At 34.8% G+C, this 23782-nt stretch overlaps 1 long non-coding RNA gene across 1 annotated transcript in view; it reads right to left on the reverse strand.

Annotated features, from left to right (window-relative positions):
* Positions 1–1448: 1448 nt before the first annotated feature.
* The window catches only part of LOC114035436, a 37788-nt gene continuing 15454 nt past the window's right edge, over positions 1449–23782 (reverse strand). The window contains exons 2-4 of the long non-coding RNA XR_003568225.1: positions 17924–18097; positions 11328–11503; positions 1449–1597 (exon numbers count right to left, since the gene is read on the reverse strand). This is a non-coding gene — a long non-coding RNA (uncharacterized LOC114035436). The remainder of the gene's footprint in view (positions 1598–11327; positions 11504–17923; positions 18098–23782) is intronic.

Raw genomic sequence — 23782 nt, forward strand, 5'->3', positions numbered from 1 at the left:
TAGGGTTATTTAGTGTTTCAAATCCTGCTCTAATTCCCTCTGGATCAACACTAAGGTAGTGATAGCATGTACATTACTGATTTAATACAGGACTAGTCCTTTATTTCTTCTGTCTCTTTTCTAAAGCCATTAGAAACATAAAGATTGAAAGAGTCATTAATTCAGTTACTTGAGAGCATTTAGGAATAACCAAGAAGACCACTGAAGCAGTACCCAATCATATGATACATCCCAATATCAACAGTGTCAATCTTTGTGATTCTTGTCATGCCTTCTCAATGGCAGACAAATAGTTAATTATTCACATTGCTGGTGATGGGTAGACACAGCAAGAGATTACAATCTATGCAGCTAGTACAATTACAATTCCACACATCCGGTACAATAACTTCAGTCAATGACAAAGTATTTCATATCTCACTACATGTGAATGTTGATTGATCTGAAGGCTTAAGAAGTGAAGAAAAAAGTGAAGCTTAACTTTGAAGTCCAATTCTAGTAGTCTTTCAAATTAAATCTTCAAGCACTGTTAAATTTTTTTTTTGTTTATAAAGCCTAAGCTCCAGATGAGTTAATTTTGTCTACCTATGTTCCACTTCAGGTCCTGATTTTAACTCCAAAATGATTCCTGTGAATACCAAAGACTGTGTAGGAGACACAGCCATTACAAGTCTACAAAGGCAATTGAAATGGAAAATTCGAATAGAGCCCTATTAGAGTTTTTCTCCATCAAATCAACATTACAGACTTCTTATGCATTTCTTAATTAGACATTGATATTAACTGGACTGTTGCATGATTTAAATCTAGCTCTTAATCTCAGCTATTCTATGCTGCTGTAGTTTTATGACAGCCAACCAGTCAATGCTTTATGCATTAATCTATCTGGAAAGCCACCTTAATTTTTTTTGTCTTTTTTTAGAGGAATGAAAGCCCCAAGAAGCAAATGAAAGCTTTTGGGTTCAGCCATTAGTAATTTTCTGCTTAGTATTTGAAAAATTGCTTATTTTAATTGCTTTACAGAAGAAAGGCAGATCAAAGCTAAGATTCTTTCTTTCCAAACTTTGTAATTATTTCTCTCCAACTCTTATTTGAAATGCCTTGAAAGTATTTTCATTGAAATGTAGATTTTTTCCCTCTCTTCATTTCAAATATACATATATACATATACATATGTGTATATATATATGTATGTATGTGTATATATATATATATATATATATATATATATACACACACCTAACACCTCCGTTTTCTTGCCCTCTATGGCAACAATACCTGAAATTATGAAACTGAAATCTGGCAGACTATTGCCACCCTGTGTAAGCTCTACAAACAGGACAGGGTTGGTAGTGTAACCATACTAAAGACAGTAAATTCAAAGGTCTTGAGAAAAACAGCTGATAAAAAATGCAACACAGAAATAGGAATTACAAGGGACCTAATTTTATTCATTGTGTGAGATTCCAATCCAACTACTAACCTACACATTCTTTGTTTTACATTATTCCCAGTTCCATTACATGACAAGCTCAGGTATTCCATCCAATTGACTATTGGGCAATATTCCAGTCTGGTTTTCTTGGACTTACTTTTTCTAGGAAAAGTACAAATATAGCATAAGAGAGATGATAAAGATTGAAGCTTTGCTTTTGTTAGATTTCCAGTCCAAAAACAAATCCTAGTAAGTCATCTCAGTTAAAAATCACTCTTCATACTTACTGTCTGTGTGATATTGGGCAGGTCACTTAACCTCTGTGGGCCTCAGTCTCCTCTCAGGAACCAGCAGAGTTTTACAGCTAGAAGGGACCTTAAAAGTCATAAGGTCCCTTCTAGCTCTAAATCTATGATTCTGTAAAATGAAAGGCAATGTGGTTGAATGGATAGGAATCTATCCTTGAAGTTAGGAAAACCTGAAATTAAGCCCTGCTTCTGATGGTCATGTAACCACAAGTAAATCACTTAATTTCTCAGTGCCCCAAACAACTCTGTAACACTCTTACGTTTCATATGTGTTTTTGGTGTAAGTCAGTGGATGGAGTTTCCACACTCAGAATTTTCAGAACCAAAGAAATCACAAATCCTCACCATCCCTTCCCCCTGAAACCAAGAACAACCAAAAAACCTGATACTATCAAGACTAGATCTACATTTAGAGAACTACCTATGCCATGGAATTTAAAGACGCTAACTAATCTTTATAAGTAACTGAAGTCTAAATATGTAAACGTTATTAGATTAACAGAATGTTAAATTGTCTAGTCTAGCAATTGTCTAGTCTAACCCCACTATTTCATAGGTGAAAAACCTGAGTTTAGAAAGCTCAAGTGACCTGTTTAAGATTACACATCTGGTTGGTGGCAGAGCCAGACGGAAACACAGCTTTGAGTCCTTGTGACTTTCCTCCTTGGCAAACATTAGCCTCTTTGACTGCCTCTGGTATCTATATATGGCATTCTAGCTTTAGGCAAAATTACACATGATAACCTATTTGTGATTTAGCATATTGGTCCTAAGGAGTTGTTGGAGGCCCAGAGAGGTTGGGTGACTTGTCCTGAGTCACATGGGAAGCATCAAAGGTGAGATTTGAACACAAGTCATTATGACTTCAAATCCAGCACCAGATCCAGTATGTCACAGAAGTTATAGAATGATTGTACAATCAGCAGATTATACAGACCACTAGGAGGGTGGGGGTGGGAAGAATCATAATGCTGTTCCAGGATCATAGATTTAGATCTGGAAGGGAAATTAGAAGCCTGTAAGTCTAAACTCTTTTTCTACTGAGGATCAAACTAAGACATAGGCTAAATAATGTTTTTAGTCAAGTAATAGCTGGGTCTGAGCCAGGTTTTGAATCTACATCTTCCTGACACCAATTCTGGCCCTCTTTTCATTGTACCATAATAGAAACATGGGGAGTTGGATAAATCTAAAGAATAGATATTTATATCTATCTACCTATGAAAGAGAACCTGGATCTAGCATTAATGGTTTCGTGCTATTTGTTGCAAAGATATGACATTGCATAGTAGTATTGTAGGAGAAATCTTGGTCAGAAGACCTTTTAGAGACCTAGACATTTAACAGCTGTGTTGCTTTAACCAAGTCATTTAACTTCTCTGAGGCTCAGTTTTTTCTTCTGTAAAATGGTCATAATCATGCACTTCCAATCTCAAAGGTGTCATAGGGGAGGAAACAAAAAAATAGATAGATATGCAAGATTATATATTATATATACTTTATGAAATTGTGTATTAAAATAGATTATATTCCATAGTATGTAAGTTTCTACATTAAAACATAATTATTTATTATGTTACAGAATATATGAATTTATATATACATATGCACTTGGGTAGTATATATATATACAGAGAGTAAGCATACTGAAAATATGAATTGTAGCTTGTAAGTATTTTCAAAGGAATTATAAATTTAACATGTTTAATACTATCAGCTGAAAACTGATAGTATTAAATGCAAAAATAACCCCTTTAAAGAAGAAATTAATCAATCCTACTATTCTTAAAATATAATCTTTCACAAGACTACCCCTAGACACAAATACAGAAAATTATAGTGATAAGTAAAACATTATAAAAGAAATAGCAATTAACTAATTATACAAATAAAAACCAAATGATGGCCAGAGTGCTTCTCTATTGGGCCATACTAGATAAAATAAACTACAGAAAAGAAAAGTAAATGCCAGTCAGGCTGGAGAGAAGCAACACAAGGAAGGTAGGGATTAGTGGAAAGAAAAGAAAGGATTATAAAATGTCTACCATTACTCTGAGGAAAGGTCTAGTAAGATCATCTGAACATTTTATTGGCATCTTTGACACTGACCCTCAACTAAATTCTAAATACTTGTGAGGTGATATAAGACAATGTAATCTACCTACCTACCAATCCACAGAAATTTTATTGCCTAAGCTTTTTCATTCTTTTAGGCTCTATTTCAGTCCCATGATTGTTTCATAATCCATTGAAATAGATTCTCTAATAATTTTTATTCTTTGGAAACTCTAATGTTCCATGATTTGTATTCACAAAGTGTATCTCTTTGAGAATATTGATGTTAAAAAGTAGGCTTCCACATCACAGAGATATTTTGGATTTTTTTAAAGTACAATATTATTTCTGAAATCTATCTAGCCTACTAGTTCCTACTATTCAGTATGTCATCTCAGTGTCTGTCTAAGATAAATGTGCTGCTGACCTAATTCGATGAACTACATGTCACAGACTGGGCAAAAGGCATTCTTAATCAATTTCTTTTTTTTCTTTGTGAATTGCTAGGCCAACTCTTTTAAATAATTATTTAAAAGAGCCCTGTAGTTTTCTAGGGCTTGATCAGTCAGCACAACATCATCCACAAACATGAACAACAAGAGGACCTCACTACATATTGGGAATATCTTTTCTATTTGTACCCTGTGTAGGTACTGAGAGCCAAAAGAGTCTAAATTTATTTGTTCTTTTTTCATTAATGATGAGAATACATCACCATAAGAATATTGGCAAATCTGTTCCATTTTCTATATAGTTGTTCTATTTCCAGTTTCATCTGTAAGTATTCTTGAGATGATCTAGCTTAATTAAGTCTCATTAGATATTTTCTACAGACTTTTTATTACCTCCATATCTTTTTGCTATTCTGTGAGCCAACACTGCTTAAAACTTTTGTGTTCCTCCTCTATAATGTTTTACAAATAAATGTTACCTTTGATTTCCACGTCTCTCTGCTTGGCAAAGATATCAAGTATTTATTGATTAAGGTAGCTTCTAGGCTATTTTAGCCTCCTTGTGGTGTTGAATATTTCAAATAGGGTATTTTTTATTAAAAATGGTTGCAATCAGTGTCAATATCTTTACCTCTTTCCATTTCTTATTTTTAAAATGCACTACTAATTTAAATGTCAGGTTGAAGTTATAGTTTTTGTAGTGTGTTTTCTTCTCATTTCTATCTCTCTTCTAATTTGGCATTTTGTTTGACCTTTGATCAATGTACTCAGAAGTCTAGCAGTATACAGACAAGCAATTCAAAAATAACTCTCACATTAGCAACTAGTGTTTATTAAGATAACTTTTATTTTGTGTGATTTATGGAGGAGTTGCAATTCTAGCTAAGCTATTTAAAATGATGAAAGATGATGCTGTTAAGGTGCTGCCCTCAACATGCCAGCAAATTTGGAAAACTCAACAGTAGTCATGGGATTGGAAAAGATCAGTTTATATTGCAGTCCTAAAGAAGGGCAATGCCAAGGAATGTTCAAATTACCAAACAATTGTGCTCTCTTCACACACTAGCAAGGTTATGCTTAAGATTCTGCAAGCTAGGCTTCAGCAATATATATAAACCAAGAATTACCAAAAGTTCAGTCTGGTTTTTGAAGAGGCAAAAGAACTGGAGACCAAATTGCCAGCATTCATTGGATTATGGAGAAAGCAAGACAGTTCCAGTAAAACATCTACTTCTGCTTCATTGGTTACACTAAAGCCTTTGCCTGTGTGGATCACAACAAAATGTGGCAAGTTCTCAAAGAGTTGGGAGTGCCAGATCATCTTACTTGTCTCCTAAGGAAACTGTATGCAGACCAAGAAGAAACAGAATGGAACATGGAACAACTGATTGGTCTAAGATTGGGAAAGGAGTATAACAAGGCTGCATATTGTCACCTTATTTAACTTATATGCAGAGTATTTCATGTGAAATGCCAGATTAGACAAATCAAAAGCTGGAATTAAGGTAGCTGAAAGAAGGATCAACAATCTCAGATATGCAGACAATATTTTCAGATGGCAGAAAGTGAAAAAGAATTAATAAGCCTCTTGACGAGGGCGAAAGAGAAGAGTACAAAAGCCGACTTGAAGCTTAACATCAAAAAACGAAACAAAACAATAAACCGTAAGATTATGGCTCTTGGCCCTATCATTTCCAGGCAAATGGAGGGAGGAGAAATGGAAGGAGTGTCAGATTTTTATTCTTGGGCTCAGAGATCACTGCTGATGGTGACTGAAGCCATGAAATCAAGATACTCTTGCTCCTTCAAAGGACAGCTATGGCAAATCTGGACAACAAACTAAAAAGCAGAGATAACCTTGCCAAAAAAAAGTTCCATCTAGTCAGAGCTATGGTTTTTCCATGTGGTTTGTATGGTTTGGAGAGTTGGATCATAAGGAAAGTGGAATGCCACAGAATCTAAGCTTTTGAATGGTGGTGCTGGAGAAGACTTTTGAGAGCCCCAGAGATCAAATCAGCCAATTCTTTAAAAAAATTAAGCAGCTATTCATTGGAAAAACAAATACTGAAGCTAAAGCTTAAATACTTTGGTCAAATAATGAGAAGACAGGGCTCACTGGAAAAGACTCTGATTTGGGGAAAGATTGAAGGCAAAAGGAGAAGGGGATAGTGGAGGATGAGATAGATAGATAGTGTCCAGGAAACAATGAATATGAGCTTAGACAGACTTTGGGAGATATTAGAGGATAGAAGGGCCTGGTGTCCTATGGTCCAGGGGTTCAGAAAGAGTCAGATATGACTGAATAACTGGACAACAACATGCTTATTACGATTCAACTCTCTTCTTGTAGAATGTACTCATATCTGGGCATTTGGCACCTAAGTAGTCTCAGCCCCTTGGTTTCTTTCGTTTTTCAATCCCAAACAATATTTTCCCCAAAATAATTTTTCCATTCTTCACTGTTCCTATTTTTTCACTGAAGTTATCAAAGATGAAATATATGTTGGTTTCATTTGGAAGAATTAATAAAGTTCTTTGCCAAATTTCTTGACTTCTTCATCCTCTGCAACAGTTGTTGGCACACAAACTACAATAATGTTCATGGTAGTCTTTTTAGTTATGTTCCTCATGAGCACAAGATGAGTTTATAGAATGTTCACTCTGAGATTGCCTTCAAATTACCATATGCGTGTCTGTATATGTATCATGTATACATAGTTGTCCATGGCTGTTTGCATGGAGTGTTCCCCCACTAGAACACAAGTTCCTTGGTGATAGGAAATGTGTTATCTTTTATTTTTTGTATCCCTAGTGCTTTGCACAATATGTGCATATAATAAGTGCCTGGCACATGTTAATTGCTTAATAAATTCTTGTTGACTTGATTTGTTCCACTAAATAATGTTTCTTATTGCTTTGGAGAGAATGATGCAACCAAATCTGGCAATTCCTTTGTTCACCTTTTCGTGGAGATCCTATAAGCTATCCTCCTGTCGAACTGCAGCTTCTTTATGTCATTGCTGAAGAATGTCAACCTTGATAGTTTAGTTCCTCCAGTGACATTTCAACTCACTGGTCATCAAACAGAAATCTTACATCTGGAATACCAGCAGTTTAATTAATGTTTGCGGAGAGTCCTGACCTCCTTGCTGCCATTCTGTAACTGTCACTATGGAAGCAGAAGGGGATTGTACTAGAGTAGTAAACACCATTTTGTATTTTTTTTTTTGTTTCATAGTTTGCCATGACCAAAGAATATATCACCTGGTAGTCAACCTACTGATGGTGAGACTCTATCTTGAGCTAGGCTGGTCCTTGGACAACAGACTCATTGTGTTCTTGGGATCAAACTCAAGTTTTTCATTCTTTAAAGAACTTGACAGTTTGCCCTCAGCCAACATTGTCTTTGAAAACTCAGGGTCAATTTCTTGCTTTGATTAGAAATTCATTAGGAGATATATTTATGATATCTATTTTTAAATATAATTTTAATATAGATTTGTGTTCAGTGATTTTAAAAATGAAAATTTAAGTGTTTAAATGTTCATGCTGTTTACAGAAAAAAGTTAACATGTACATGCATATAACATACCTATGTAATTGTAGACAACATAATTTATCACATTTCAATGTGATTTGGGAAATATTGCCCTATTAAAGTAGTCATCACTAGAACAAATCACTTATCCAAAGGAGCCTTTTGGCTTTGTATGTATTCAACAAGGCTGGTTGTAAAATGAAATAATATTTGTAAAATACCATGTAAAATTTAAAATGCTATATAAATGTAAGCCATCATTATTATTACCAACATTTTATTATGATTATCATTGTCTTTAAAATCTTCTGGTTCTTTTACTATCCAGACCATGACAAGGAGCACAACCTTAAACCTTATGATCTAGTTGTATAATAACCTTGATTTCTGCTTTCATTTCCTTCCTTCTTTCCTTCCTTCCTTTCTTTCTTGGTCTTCCTAAACCAGCCAGGCTGAAAGTGCAGTGGCCACTCATGGCCTATTCCTACTGGTTATCAGCACTAAAGCTTTAATATGCTCCATTTCTGACTGGACCCTTTCCCCTCTTTAAGCAGTCTGGTATCTCTCTGCCTGGTACTCCCATTGGCTCACCATATTGGTGCCAGACCTAGTATGGACATCCAATAGAGTTAGTCCACTGCAGTTAAGTACACTAAAGTTTGGACAATCCACCATGATGGCTTAGGTATAAGCCATTATTCCTAGGCCCCATTACTTTTTATAAAAATAGATAAACAAAGGACCTTCAATGATTTGACAAAGGTCACTTTGTTGTCTGTGCTACCTCATATCCCTCTCCAACTAATCCAGCCACTGCAGTCAATCCTTATGTAAAGCATATAAAAATATTTCCTGTTATTTTTACATCTCACTGGCATAAACTCAAAACTTTCAAATGGAATTATAATTTTCAAGTGAGAAAATGCTTTTAGCATACTGTAAAAAATCACAAAAAAAAGATTTCACTGCCTTTAAAAATATTCAAAACATAAGAAAACAGACATTGTGTTTATATTTTGCAGAAACCCAACCTCCACAAGAAACTAAATATTAAGTTGGTGATTGGTTGTCTTTTAATCTCACTCATGTCACTCAATAAATGAATAATAATTTGGAATAGAGCCCTTTTTTACTTAGAAAGTACTTGTTAAGGAAGTACCCTTTCAGTGAGAAACATGTGTAATTGACAAATTTATTTAGAGCACATCATATTGGATTTGTCCATGAATTTTCTTATTGTAAATGAAAAATTTTAACCACGAGTTTTCTCTCAAAATCCTTATTTGTTTTGTATACACCCATGAAAGATAAAAAATGTGAAGAAATACATGTCAGTAAGACTAAATGTATATGTCTCATGAAACAGTGGAAAGAATGGGCAGAAACAGCTAAAATCGAGTACCAGGCTGGAAAACCACCTGTAATCCAATATAAGGACTATCAGCCTATGAACTTTTCTCAAGTCTATCCAGATATCTATGGAATCCCTCCCTGTACCTAAAAGACTCTGTTGACTGTTTCAGCTCATCTTATTTGGGTCTCTTCACTAAAAATCCTGGATTGACTCTGACTTTGATTCCAATAGATCTCGGTCTTGACTTTTCATTGATGATCTAGAACTGTGTTATAAATTTTAGTTGAGCTTCTTTTACTATCCAGACCATGACAAAGAGCACAACCTCACCTTATGATTTGGATCCTTTCTCTACTTAACTACCTCTTTGTACAGGGTTTCTCTCTCTCTCTTTCTCTCTCTCTCTCTCTCTCTCTCTCTCTCTCTCTCCTCTAAAATAAAGACAGATTTCTGAAATTTCTAAGTTAACTACTTTTCACAGGCATCTTCTTATTTTGATATTAGTTAAAATACCTACTTTCATTGAATTCAGTAAATTATAGTTAACAAAAGCAGGTAAAGTGACTTGAAAATTCTAAAGCCATATTTTATAATGGGAATTCCATACTTAATTGAATTTTCCTATTTTCTACATTATGACCTATTTTCAAGAATATTTTTAAAACCCAAACCAATGCTGTCTTTTTTTTAAGAAATATAGCAAAAACCTTTTAGAGTGATATAACTTTTTAAAATATAATATTTAATTTTTAAAAAATATTCTAGTCAGTACTATTGAGTGGCAGTAAACTACAGTGAAATGGGCATAAAGATTGGAGTGAGAAAGCCTGAGTTCAACTCCTGCCTGTGACACATACTGTTGCCTAATCCTGGGCAAGTCTCAGCATGCTAAGCAACTCTTCAAGACACTAAGTTGAAGAGAACATGCTGGTTTGCATTGGTAAAGGAAAAGAGAGTTGGCTACACCAATGAAATCACAGGTCCCAGTACCATTGCCTAAAACTAATGTTTCATTGGTTTGTCAGTCAATATGATCCAGTCAATCAGTAAACAAGCATTTATTAAGTGTGCTTACTATATGATAGGCACTGTGCTAAGCATTTGGGGTACAAAGAAAGGCCAGCTTGGTGGTGCAGTAGATGAGTACTGGGTCTGGAATCAGAAAGACTTGAGTTCAAATCCAGCCTCAGACACTTAGTAGCTAAATCACTTTAAATCACTTAAACCTGTTTCCCTTAGTTTTCTCATCTGTAAAATGAGCTGGGGGATGAAATGGCAAATCATTCCAGTATCTTTGCCAAGAAAACCCCAACTGGGGTCACAAAGAGTCAGACACAACTGAAAAACAACTAAACAAGGAAAGGCCAAAAAAAAAAAAAAAGAAAGAAAAGTACTGCTTAAAGGATGGACATTCAAATGAGGGAGAGAATATGTAACTATCTATGTACATACAAGATATATACAGATCATATGAAAATAATCTGAAGAGAGGAATGGATTTTTAACATCTTAATATTAATTCTACTCAGTTTCCAATATAAATATTTAATGAACATTATGGGTTTCTTGCTACCCTCATTCATGGAATCTACAGTAATCTAAAAGAAAACCATCTAACCATCCATACTTAATGGTGCTTCATTATTTTTAGAGTCTATGATTTCATTAGTGTAAATACTCCTTCCCATTGCACTAGTGCAGATCGCAGCTCCTCTCAACCACAGAGTTCCACGGAATAAATGGCTAGAGGGCTGAACTTGGAGTTGTGGAAACCCTGGGTTCAAATTTCACTTCCCACACTTTTAATTCTGTTACCTTCAGCTACTCACATAAACTCTCATGCAAAATGGGATAATAAACCTACCACATAAGGTTACTGTTACTGATGAGCTACATATGTAGAAAACCTTAAACTAATATATGCGTATATAACGTGATATGTGTTACATATGTGTGTGTGTGTGAGAGACAGAGAGAGAGAGAGAGAGAGAGAGAGAGCTATTATTAACCCAACTTTTAGCCCATAGTTTTAAAAGCTGCTATAGCCAAACATTGTATTACCATTTTTGTCAATTTGGTGATTAATGAATCAATGAAAGAAAAAATGTTTATTAAATGCTTATTCTATGTAGGGCATTATGATAAGCACTGAGGATATAAAAAGAAAAAGCAATGTGGTCCTTACCTTCGAGGGGCTTACATTCTACTCAGGGAAGATAACATATTATGGGAAGGTCTTTGGATGGCAGACATAGATTCCATCACCAAGCCTATACTCAGAGACTTTCCCAATTGGTAGAAACCACCAGAACTTTCATATAGTCATTGAGCTGCCACTCCACACCATGATGAATCTATGGACTAGAAAATTTAAATGAATTAAAATTCAAATTATACATATTTTAGCATGCCATTGGATAGGCAACCTTTGGGATTAGTATATCATATTACCTTCTTGATTTCAATATAATAACATGATATTTCGGGAAAATTTCTTCTAGCCATGAGAGACAGAGGGCTGATGTTGTGTGGTTGGTTTTAGATACATGAGGACTGACGAAGTCAGGATTGAGTTCAAATGTCATAGGAAGGTTATGTCTCCCCCTTGGCCCTTTTGGCACTCTTCCCTGTCAGAATGAGGAGCATCACTGTGAGCTGTCAGATTGGGGAGGGGCAGTGAGACCTATCTCCCATATTTATGATGTGCCTGTAATCATGTGGTGCCTCTGTTTCTTTTGTTTCATTTATGTTTATTCTAATATTAGGTGAAAGTGTGTCTGTAGATAGAATGGACAAGTTTACAACCTTGTGAGCTTCAAAAGCTCAAAGGAGCTATTAAAGATTCTCAATAGCTATTCAGTATCTCAGAATCTATCAAAACTATCTGAGTCTGGTGAACAGTTCCTCCCTGAGGAGGACAGAACATGACTGACCCAAATGAATAGTGGACTGAGCTGAAAGCAGTGGTGTGACATGCAAAGAACTAGTCCAGCTAGGCCATACCCAGAAATTAACTTTATGGGGATTCCCACAAGGGACAACAAGATTCTTCTTGCTGAAGTGGAAGTGAGTCATCCTTTGTTTGTTACAGACAGGTGACCATGGCAAATATGAATCCAATTCTACATTATTTTATGTATGGCAACTTCAAATGAGAAACCATAACCCCTGAGGGTCATCCCTTGAACCCTGAGGGGAGAATTCAATTGCCTGTGAGGACCCAACCTATTAGTGCTAATGGGAGTTGGGAAAGTGAGCCTAGAAGGAGTGGTACATATACATATATATATATATACCAGACACAAATGTCAGGTAAAGAAAGAGCTGGACAAGGAATTGAGTAAAAAGAGATAAAGCTGGATCACATATGAAAAAGCACACAGTACTTTTCTTAATCCCAAACTCCTCAAGAATGCAAAATCCAAACTATTTAACACCACTATTCTTCGGATGATGCCATATGGGTTTGAATTAAGGAACACAATGACCTCTGCGTAGCCACAGTGATAACCCAAAGGGCAATAGAAAGACGAACAATGGCCACAAGTAGGCTTTAGCAGGTGTCAATAAACTATGACCATAAGTAGGCTTTAGTAGTTACCAACAATACCTAGTCTGTAAGAAGTGATGTTAAATAGTCATGTCAAACTCCAATAAAAGCTGGGGCCACTAAACTATATATAAAGGTCCCTGAGAGCTGTATATTGACTTAGAAAATCACATATTAACAATAGTTATGTTCTATTGTATTTTTATTTATTTTGTTAAATATTTCCCAGTTACATGTTAATCTAGTTCTAGCACATTCTAGAGTGATTGGGCAGAAGCTGTGTGTGCACAGCTCTGTTATAAAAATTATCATCCAGAAAATACATTAGCACCATCCTCACAAGTGAAGACTTTCCAATTTGGTAAGACCAACCAGTGCGTGTTCTCAATTGTCATAGCCTTTGAGAGGCAAAGGTCACCCACCCCTAAGGTCCAATGAAGCCTATGCCTATACATAGACTTTAAAAAGTGATTGAAAAATGCTTATTTAGTGGGGAAAGGAAGTAGATTAGTCATTTTGCAAAAATGAGAGACGTGAGTGTGTTAGTACCACTCATATTAAAAGAATGAGAATAAGAGACGAAGGCATCTAATTAATTAGGAAGATCCTCCACAGAAGATTTATGAAAATAACATGAATAAGAATTTCAAGAGGTAATTTACAAATAATTTTTAGTATATTACCTTCAAGATTCCCTGTGAACTCTTTTTTTAATTCAATATAATAATGTTTTCAGATATGTGAATTGGTAAGTATATGTTCTGCTACTCAAATCAAAATAATTATAATATATGTAATTACTATGTAATATTATTAACATATCTTAAAACTCTGGAATCTCCATTTGGTGCTCATTTAGCTTGTTAGAACTTTACTCTTCTTTATCTTTTAAAAAAAGTTTATTAAAATATTCACTAGTTTCAACTCTCCTCTGTCACATGCTTTATCTTTTTTTTTAACTACTAAGGATAATTACAGGGGAATTTCTCACTCAAAAAAAATGTTGTTGAATACATATTATAACTTTATGCCTTGTTACAGATCTTTGTCTAAGTTGTTCCTAAGTCATAGCACAGTATTATGCCAGTTGTGGGCAAAGATTGAAAAATGATGTGTGTATCAGCGTACAATCCTGAATGCTCTAGGGATCAGATTTCCTGTGGAAACTGGCAGCTTTTTTTTGTTGTTCCTCAACCTTTTAACATACAGTCAGGTCTCTCTGTTTAACTACACCTGCTGTGGTTGTGACTATAGTGTACTAAATTTATGTTCAGACAATTCCCATTGAAGTGCCTCAGTGGCACAAAGTCAGTGGGAGTTGTGTGTATATAAGCAGGGGCTGAACTTGGCCCGCTGAGTGTAATAACATATCTGCCTTGGGAGATTACGGGTGTAATATGGGAGACAGGTAATGGATAGGGCAGTCTGTGTACGAATTTCAAATGACTAACTACACCCCTTTATTCAGTTCTATTGCTGCCGCAAACATTATCCTTTTACACACACACACACACACACACCACTATTATATTACCACTTATCCCTCTCTCTCTCTCTCTCATGAAGTGGCTCCTCCCATGTCTAGCAGTAGTCATTCCCTTCAAAGTCTTTTTTAAAAATATACAAAGAAAAATATAGATATGGCTGAAGTTATTTCTTCAAGCTTTCCTATATCAGATTAGGAGGGGAGGGTACTTCAAATAATTTCCTAGACTAAAAAATAGACCAAACTAACAAAATTACATTTAATAGGGAAAAGTAAGATGGATGATCAATGAAATTAGAAAAATGTAATGTGGAATTAAATTTCAATGATTACATCTGTATGTAGATTCATATTTTTAACTTAGAACTTTATCTCCTATCCTCAACCCAAGCCAAAAGAGCTTTATACTAGTCTTAATTCCAAATTAGATCTGCATTGTCAACTCTCAATTGACAATGCTAATGGAGGTGACCAGAGATGACCATCATTCCAAATGGAAAATCATCAAAAAGCAATTTATATTTACTTTTGTGTTTATATTTAAATTTTTGCATTCTTGATAGTGTAAGAATTAAGAGCACTTTGAACAATAAATAAAACAACATTGCCAAGGTCTGACTCAGCAAAGCTAGCCTGCTTCAATCAGTCTATTCCATATTGGTGATAGAAAGTGTCAAGATACTATTAGGATACTCCCCGTTTTCCAGAGCTAAGGCCCAGCAAGCAGGCTGTGCCCTGAGCTTGACATAACAACAATCCTTTGAGCTCACCAATTCTAGAATTGTTTCACATGTTTATTGCATTGGTTTGGCTAGCACAAGGTATTCCCTGAGTTTGGACAAGCACCCAGCAAGCTCAGACAAGTTCTGGTCATGAAGTTCCGCTTCGTGACAAATCATACTTGTCACATTGTTGCTGTTAGGGCTACAGCTCACTGCATAACCATTGGTATATATATTGGGGTTTAGCCACACTAAAGTGGGTCCCCCCACTAGGGACAGGGCCCCAGCACATGTTTCTAATTTGCCTCCTAGGTTGAAAGTCATTTCCCTCACTTTGAAATTAAACTTCTGTTTGATTCCTGACTCTCCTACCTCTAGCCTGCTCCATTTGACTCTGGCCATCCATAGGTTAGAGGCTAGTTTGGTCCAGTTGATAAAAGCATCATCTCTCAGGTTGAAACAAAATACCAAACTAAGCTAAGTTTTGTAGGTTGAGGAGATTGTTAAGTGTTTAATTTCCAAGGACCTCCATATTGGCCTGATAGTTACACATAAAGAGATAAAAATGGTTTCAAATTTTATCCTTGAAAGAAAGAATTACATAGATTACCATGTAAGTGACATTGATATAGTACTTTATGGATTTAATAGCACTATAAAGTTTATAAAGTACTTTACATAATTTCATCTGACCCTTACAACAACTATGTGAGGAAAGTACTATAGGTATTATTACCTTCATTTTACAGATGATAAAACTGAATCTCAAAAAAAGTTAAGTGAATTACACATGATTACATAACTGATAAATGGCAGAGATGGGATTTGAACCCAAGCTCTGTCTTATTTCAAGTCTAGCACTTTATCCACTACAATAACATAAAAGAAGCTGTCCATGACTATCATATATATATATATATATATATACATAATTTCATCCGTAATAATACTCTAACCAAATCAAGTACATGTCATATTCTTCTGGGCTGGGTCTCACTTATACCAGTCCCCTGGTAGTTTATGTTCAATACTGGAACAAAATGAAACACTTGTAGGTCATTCAACAGTTAACAAAAGGAAATTTACTTAGCCGGTAGGCATAAGATATTCAACAAAGATAGGCATTGAGGACATGTCAGGTTGATTCAGCTGAGTGAAACTCCCTTGCCTGAGTTGCCCATTGTTTTCCACCAGTCAAGCCGCAGAGAAGGCCTGTAGCTCCTCCTGGCTCTTTTATATTCAGGCAACAAGGAAGTGATGTCAATAGCCTGAGCCTTTAGTCCCATGAGCCAATCAAACCTCAAGGATAGTTTTAATTCCTTTTAAGGAAAATCTAGCCTAACTTATGTGGGGGCTTGGGTTAGGATATTATGCCTACCACATATACCTTGTTTCTATTTTGTACAGTTGTATAATGCCTATATTATTTGATCCTATTGCTATTGAAAATTGTAAAAGAATCAATCCAGTCTGACATTTTTATCAAACTTTGAATGAAGACAGAAAGGCATGCTTATCAATTTTGCACAAAGTTGGATGACAGGCTAAAGATTCAAAAAAATCTCAAAAATGTAGAATGAGGGCCCAAAACTAACACAGTGATATTGAAGAGTCTGGAAAGCATATAACGTAAAGAATGGTATAAGGAACTAGAGATTTTTAGCCTGGAAAAGAACCAGCATTAGAGGGAGACATGATAACTTTTGGAGGGCTATCACCTAGAAGAAGGGGTTCAATTTATTTCATATTGCTGCTGAAGGCAGAACTAGGACTAGTGTAGAAAGTTGTTGGGCTCAGTTTGAGAAAGAACTTACTAACAGTGAAAGGTGCTACATATTAGGGTGGTCCCATCCTTCTTTTATAAAATAGATCTGGTCCTCAGGTCATTACTTTCTATAGTCACTATGTAACATTCAGCCTGTAGTTTAATGCCATATGCTAGTTAATTCCATGTTTATACAAGACAATTATTTTTATATATTTTGGAGATGTGGGATAAAGCTGAGTTGTCACTATGTAATAATTTCTATAGTGTATGCTAGTTAATTCTCAGTGTTTTTGTAGGGTTAAAGAAAATTCCAATCTGTTTTATTGATTCCTTTTTCCTTCTTTTTAATTATGATCAAAAAAGAATTTGTATACTTAAAAGGTTTAGAGTTGTTTGGCACTGAAAGGATACATTAGGCTACACCAAATGACTTCTAAGTTCACTTCCAGGCTCTAAGATTCTGGGAGTCTAAGATTCAATAAGCCCAATCTAAGATTCAACAAGCCCATAGATCAAGTAAGTAATTCTTGATCACCCATTGGTAATGAATGTGACCTTCCCCCTCAGATTCACATAGCACCATGTTGTAACTCTTTTTTAACCATAGCTACCTATATTGGTGTCCTCTCTTCACAGACTATAAGTTCTCTAAAGATAATAACCATATCTTCTCTAAATGTTGTATTCCACCCCAGCACCTAGAATAGGCCTGCCCTACATACCATGGATACTTTATATGTGATTATGGATTTGAATGCATTTGATTTTAATTTGATGACTATACCTCAATATGGTTTTCAAACATTCCATTTAAAGAGCACCTACACTCATAGTAGAAAATGCTGTCCATATCAAGAGAAAGAACTGTGGAATCTGAATGCAGATCAAAGCATACAGTTTTCTCTCTCTTTTTTTTGTTTTTTTCTATCTCATGGTTTTTCCCTTTTGTTCTGATTCTTTCACGATATGACTGATGTGAAAATAAATTTAATATGATTGTACATCTATAGCGTATATCAGATTGCATGCTGTCTTGGGGAGGGGGATGAGGAGGGAGGGAAGGAGGAGAAAATTTGGAACTCAAAATCTTGTAAAAGTGAATGTTGAAAACTATCTTTGCAAATAATTGGAAAAAATAAAATACTAATATTAAGTGGAGGAAAAAAGAAAGATAAGGCTTAAAAATTTTAAAAAAATAAATTGGAGTACCTACTAGATCCTTTCCTCCCCCCCCAAAAAATATCTCTTCTCTTACCTATAGTTAGTTCAAATCAGATGATTTCAAAGAGGTCCTGAAGTGGTTAAATTTGTGGGCAGCATGTAGCAGGGTTGGATCTGGAGTAAGAAAAGACTTGGGTTTCAATCCAACCTCTGATATTTTCTAACTGTGTGACCTTGATCAAGCCACTTGACTTCTCAGTTTTCTCATCTGTAAAAGAGGGATAATAATACTTGCTTTAAGGTATTACCTTTTAAAAGGCACAAATAAATACTTCACACCCCTTAAAGTGCCACCTGAATGATGGCTAGCATCATCAACATCAGCATCAGCATCACCATCATCATCATCTAAACATATGTGGATAATGACTACTGGTTTTTAAAAAGGCAGTATATTTTTTTCTTTCATATGTATTTTAATTTATTTCATTAAGAATCAAAAGGCAGCATCTTTTTTTAAAAATCAATGCAGTTCAGAAATAACCCCCATTTCCATTCTTATAGCCTGACCCGTATGGCATTTCCCTCAAAGTCAGACCTTCAGCATCAGAAATGTATTAAAAAGACAAATAGCTTCGAAAGCGACTGAAATTCTTAGCATGAACCACAGTAGAGGCCAGCAAGTCTTAGGGAGTAGGGAAGCTAAATCCCAATTTCAAACTAACTCAACCCCCCCATCAACCTTTGACCTGCAACCAAAGATCCTACAAGTTGCTTCTTGTGCACAATAACAATATTCATCACAATCAATCTCTAACTATTCTCAGCAGCAGCATTCATGGTAACAGCTTCGTTGTCAACCATTAGTTACCAGTTAATTTATAATACCATGATAAAAATGGAGTTAAATGGGAGTGTTTTTGTTAATTAAACAAGAAGATGGGAGTGACTCGTTTCATTTTCTAAATTCTTTTGTGTAGATAATTTTCTTTAGGCTCCACAGCTGAAAACCCAGATCTTGGTATATCATACATAGTTATCACCTATCCAGAAAAAGTCCTTTTTCCCATCATAAAAGTCATGATTTCTCTGTGTCTGTGGTGTGTGCTATGTTGTGTGACTTTGTTGATATATGACAACAAATAGTTTTCTCCAAGTTTTGGATTTTTAGTGCAAGTTATGGCAGTATCCTTCTTCCTTTTAGGAAAATTCATAAATGTATATTTAATATAATAAAATGCAATAGTAATAACATAATAATTTAATATAATAAATGTGTATTTAGACATAGGTGTGAAGGGAGTATGTGATACAGGGTTAAAACTTTTAAAATGTGCGATCTTAAAATCTTCTTGGCTATAAAGCATAAACATAACATTGCTTCCCCTCTCACCCTTTCCCCTTCCTACAAACACACCTCATGTGGATAATTGGTCTCAAATGTTGTTTGTTACTTTCAGATTATATGCTTTACAATTCTTTTATAAAGAAAATAGAACTTTTTTTTTTTTGGCAGGGCCTAACCTATAGAGTATAACTCAGTCTTTTAATCAGTACTAATGCTGCAGTAAACAACCAGGTGATTTCATTTGGGGGACTGTAAATACATGGGGTCTGGGATATTTTTAAAAAGTCCCATGAAGTTTTAGAATGCTCATCAATCTATCTATCATTTCTGTTGACATTATTTCTGACTGCTGTGTATTTACTTCACATATACAGTTGCTGTAAGAACTGAGCAGACTGAGCAACTATCATAGGATGGCTGCCAGATCCTAGTGAGTGTTGCTATGTCTAATTCCAGTACCGTGTTTGGGTAACAGAAGATCACAATCAGATAAATTCACTTCTTTCTATTTTGTGTAAAAATAAATCCAGTTTAGGATGTGTGTGTGTCTTTGTGTGTGTGTGCATGTGTGTGGGGTGCAGGTATGCTACATTATCAGTCTTTGAGTAAAGTTATAAGAAAGTTTCATTGTGGAAAATGTTGTCGGGTTTATAAATATATGTTCTCTCTTTCTGAATTAATATAGGATAGTTCATTTGTTTTTTTTTCTTGTGACTTCTCTGATTGGAGATTTAATAAAGAAAATGGGGTTTCCATTATGGGTCTTAGAAAATGAATTCGCAGCCTAATAGAGTTCACTTACTTTCCTTTATATTTCTTCCAATTACCTCTGATTATATTCTCATGCTATTCTTTTACTCCTTCCTCCCTCCTTTAAATATTTGTAGAATGTTATCAAGTTCTCCATTAATTATTGCTTAGTCAAGCTCTGCATGTTTAGTTCTTTTAATCTTCACTTATAAGTCAATCTCTAAAATGCTTTTTGTCATATTTGTGGTTCTTCTTTGACTTCCATTCATTTGGCCTGTATCTTTCTGGCATTACAACATCCCCTTTTTAAATACAGACTTTCAAATAAAATCTCATCATAGACATAAAAAAAGAATTGCCCATCTATTCCCTTCAAGAAACTTTTTCTGTTCAGTTCAATTCAACAAATATTTATTAAACATTAAGGGAAAATAATGTTTTAGGTGAGATTTAGGATTGAAAGTTAAGACAGTTTCTGCCTTCAGGGAATGGCCAAACCAATGGAAGATGCAAAGATGTAAAAGAAAGTGAGACAGTCAATGTTTGTTCTTGTAACTTCTCTGTTTTACCATCTCAACAAAACAGGTCCTTTAGGAGTATTAAAAGACTTTCTTCCCATTACCTTGCATTTTACATCTTTCCCCCCTTCTATCCATTTGACACGTCCCCAGTTTACAACTCTGATTGTGTTATTAGGGCACAGTAGATAGAGCACCCAGGCCTGGTGTTAAAAAGACCTAATTTCAAATCCAGCTTCAGACACTGACTAGGTATATGGCCCTAGGCTAGTCACTTAACCTCTGTTTGCCTTAGTTTCCTCAACCGTAAAATGAGGATAATAACAGCATCTAACTTGTAGGTTTATTGTGAGAATCAAATGATATATTTATAGAGTGCTCAGCAGAGTGCCTGGCAAATAACAGGTACTACATCAATGCTTGTTCCCTTCCCTCAAAAATCAACTCAACTCAAAAACTTTTAAATTAAAACTTCCTATTGCTAACCAAATGAAATACACTTTCCTCAGTCTGACATTCAAGGCCCTCCGCAATATGATTCCAACCTATAGTTTTAGTCTATCACCCATTCCTCCACTACATGGATATTCTTCAAATCTAGTAGATAGCTGACTGTCACCTGAATGTGCCCTATACAGTCTCACATCTGCATCTTTGCTCATGCTCTCTCTATTACCTGGAAAGACTGAATTAAAATCTGATCTTTCAAAACTCTGCCCCTATGATGGCACTGGCAAATTATGTAATAATATCTAGCATATATGTATGTATATAATATATATGTGTATACAATTTTAGAGTTTGCAAATAACTATGTACATTATCTGATTTGATCCTCATACCAGCCTGATGAAGTAGATATGACAGATGTTAACATTTCTATTTTACAATAAGGAGCTGAAGCATGGAGAAGTTAAATGAATGCCCTGTGGTTACATAGCTAATATATCAAAGGTAAAATATAAACCACATAATGCTGACTCAAAAATCCAATACTTTAACCACTAAACTATGATACTGTTCTTAAATGTACCCTATCTTCCATCTTCTGAAACTATAAGACACAGATAATAATTTCATATTATTAGAATCAGCTGATGGTGCAATAGATGGAGGGCTAGATATGGTATGATGAAGACCTGAGTTCAAATTTGGCTTCAGGCACTTTCTAGCTATGTGACTCTGGACAAGTCATTTAACCTTTACCTCAGGTTCTTCATCTACAAAATAGCTATTAAAAGTGCTATATAAATACTAGTTCTTATCATTATTACATATGTTTTAGATATAATCATTATTATCCATAAAATTTTTCCTGATCCATCAACTGCATATGATCTCTTCTTCCTCTTACCTTCCATAGAACTTTTTCCCCTCTCATGACCTTTGTTATAACATATGTTATACTATAGTGGTTTATGCAATTGGTTTATCCACCCCACCCCATCCTTCAATGAAACTCCTTGAGGACAAGAATTGGGTTACTGATTTTTTTTGTTGTTGTCATATTGGATTTCAAGAGATTATCTGACTATCATCCTGAGATGCCTGACAAAATGACTATTTCCCAAGGGTGTTTCAGCAGATTCAATGTCTGCATAGCAATACATTCCCTCCACCTTACTCCACATGTTGTAATCTGCCTTTATGTTGTATGACACTATCCTTAATTTGCACAGTTCACTATCAAAGTCTACTTAAATTATTTCCTGTTTTTAATGTATACTATATCTTTCCATTTAACTTCCCAGTTAAATTAATTAATTTATTATATATCTCCTTTTTCCAGATTATTATTTGAAACTATGAAATAAGAGGAGACAGAACAGCAATTCCAGGGATCGCCTTCTCTACATCTCCCACCAAACCATCATTCATTCACCATTGGCTAATGATGGGTGAAAGTTTTATTATGAATTCAAAATTCAATGAGTGGTTCATCCTAAAGTTAGGGAGTCTGGGTTAGGTTTAAAGAAATCTGGTTTGAATTTTAGGTGAATGTTCTTCCTCCATTTGAGTGCCAGAGGAGAATTTATAGTCTCAGGTGGACACCAAATGAAATTTGGTAAGTTCATCTAAGTCTTGCTTTGAGTTCATGGTTTGAATGAACTCAAATTTCATACAGCTCTAATCCTTTAATTTATGGTTATGCTGCCATTTTCACCTCATAGATAAAGAATTTTTTAAATAAATTTTGGCATCCCAGTTTGGTAGCAAAGTCTATCTACTACAACTGCTACATTGTTTTGATTCATAATAATATTAATACTTTGATGTTTGTATAGATTTGTACCACTGAGTTAATACCAGAAAATATCATCAATATCCTCTCATCTCCTTGAAATGGCACAAGCAAAAGCAATCTTATCAGAATTTTCCCAAGCATTTATGACTTTATTACATGAATGTTGAATATTGGATTAATTAAATAATAATTAGCAGTATAAATTTGCCCTTTTTGTAGATCAACTCTGTAGTTTCTTTTTCTCCATTGATCTAGTTTAAATGTAACTTTGTATATTTTTTTTAAGTTTCACTCAATATATATTTCCTCAGCTAGAAATCCATGGTACAAATTTTAGAGTTACCTAATTTCCTCAAATTATTTTACATGACCTCTGAAAGATCTAAAAATGGGTTTCTCGACCCCAAAATGATAGGTTTACAAGTCACACCTGATGTTATTATATATACAAATGATACATGAACATTAAATTAAGGGAACTAATGGCAAAGGAAGATTAAGCTGAAGTGAGTTTAAAGAAGTTGTTAAAGCCCATGTTTCTGTAGATATGAATATGCTTTCATATGGAGTTATATTTAAAATCTTGACATAATATTGATAACTAAAATACAGGTAGATACAATAAGCAAATACTTATTGTTGATCTGAATTCATCAATTCTTTACTCATACTTATCATAGCAATGAGATTAAGGTACCGTTTATTATGTCTATGCTTTTCATGTGATTAAACTAATCTTTCTGGGATGGCAGATGATTTTCTTTTCCTTTGGATATAGACACTAGATTTAATTCATAATCATGCTAACGGAAAACAGCTTCTAAAAGGGATTGTGTTCCATCTTATTAATTGAAAAATCAAAATCTGAAAAAGTGTTTTTTTCTTTTCAACTTGTAGTCACAAAACCATTGCTCATAAAAATAAATTTTACAACAACACTGAAAACCCTAATCAAAAAAATTTTTTGGCCATAAAAGAAAGCAGATTTGATATTTAGAACCCCTGGCCCTTCTTGTTTTAACCCCAGAGGAGAAAATTCAGCTAATCTTAGAAAGATGGTAGATATAAATGTTTGAGTAATATAACAGGATC

Source organism: Vombatus ursinus, unplaced genomic scaffold (assembly GCF_900497805.2).
Source record: "Vombatus ursinus unplaced genomic scaffold, bare-nosed wombat genome assembly UNPS02009205.1, whole genome shotgun sequence".
In the NCBI taxonomy this organism is placed as follows: domain Eukaryota; kingdom Metazoa; phylum Chordata; class Mammalia; order Diprotodontia; family Vombatidae; genus Vombatus; species Vombatus ursinus.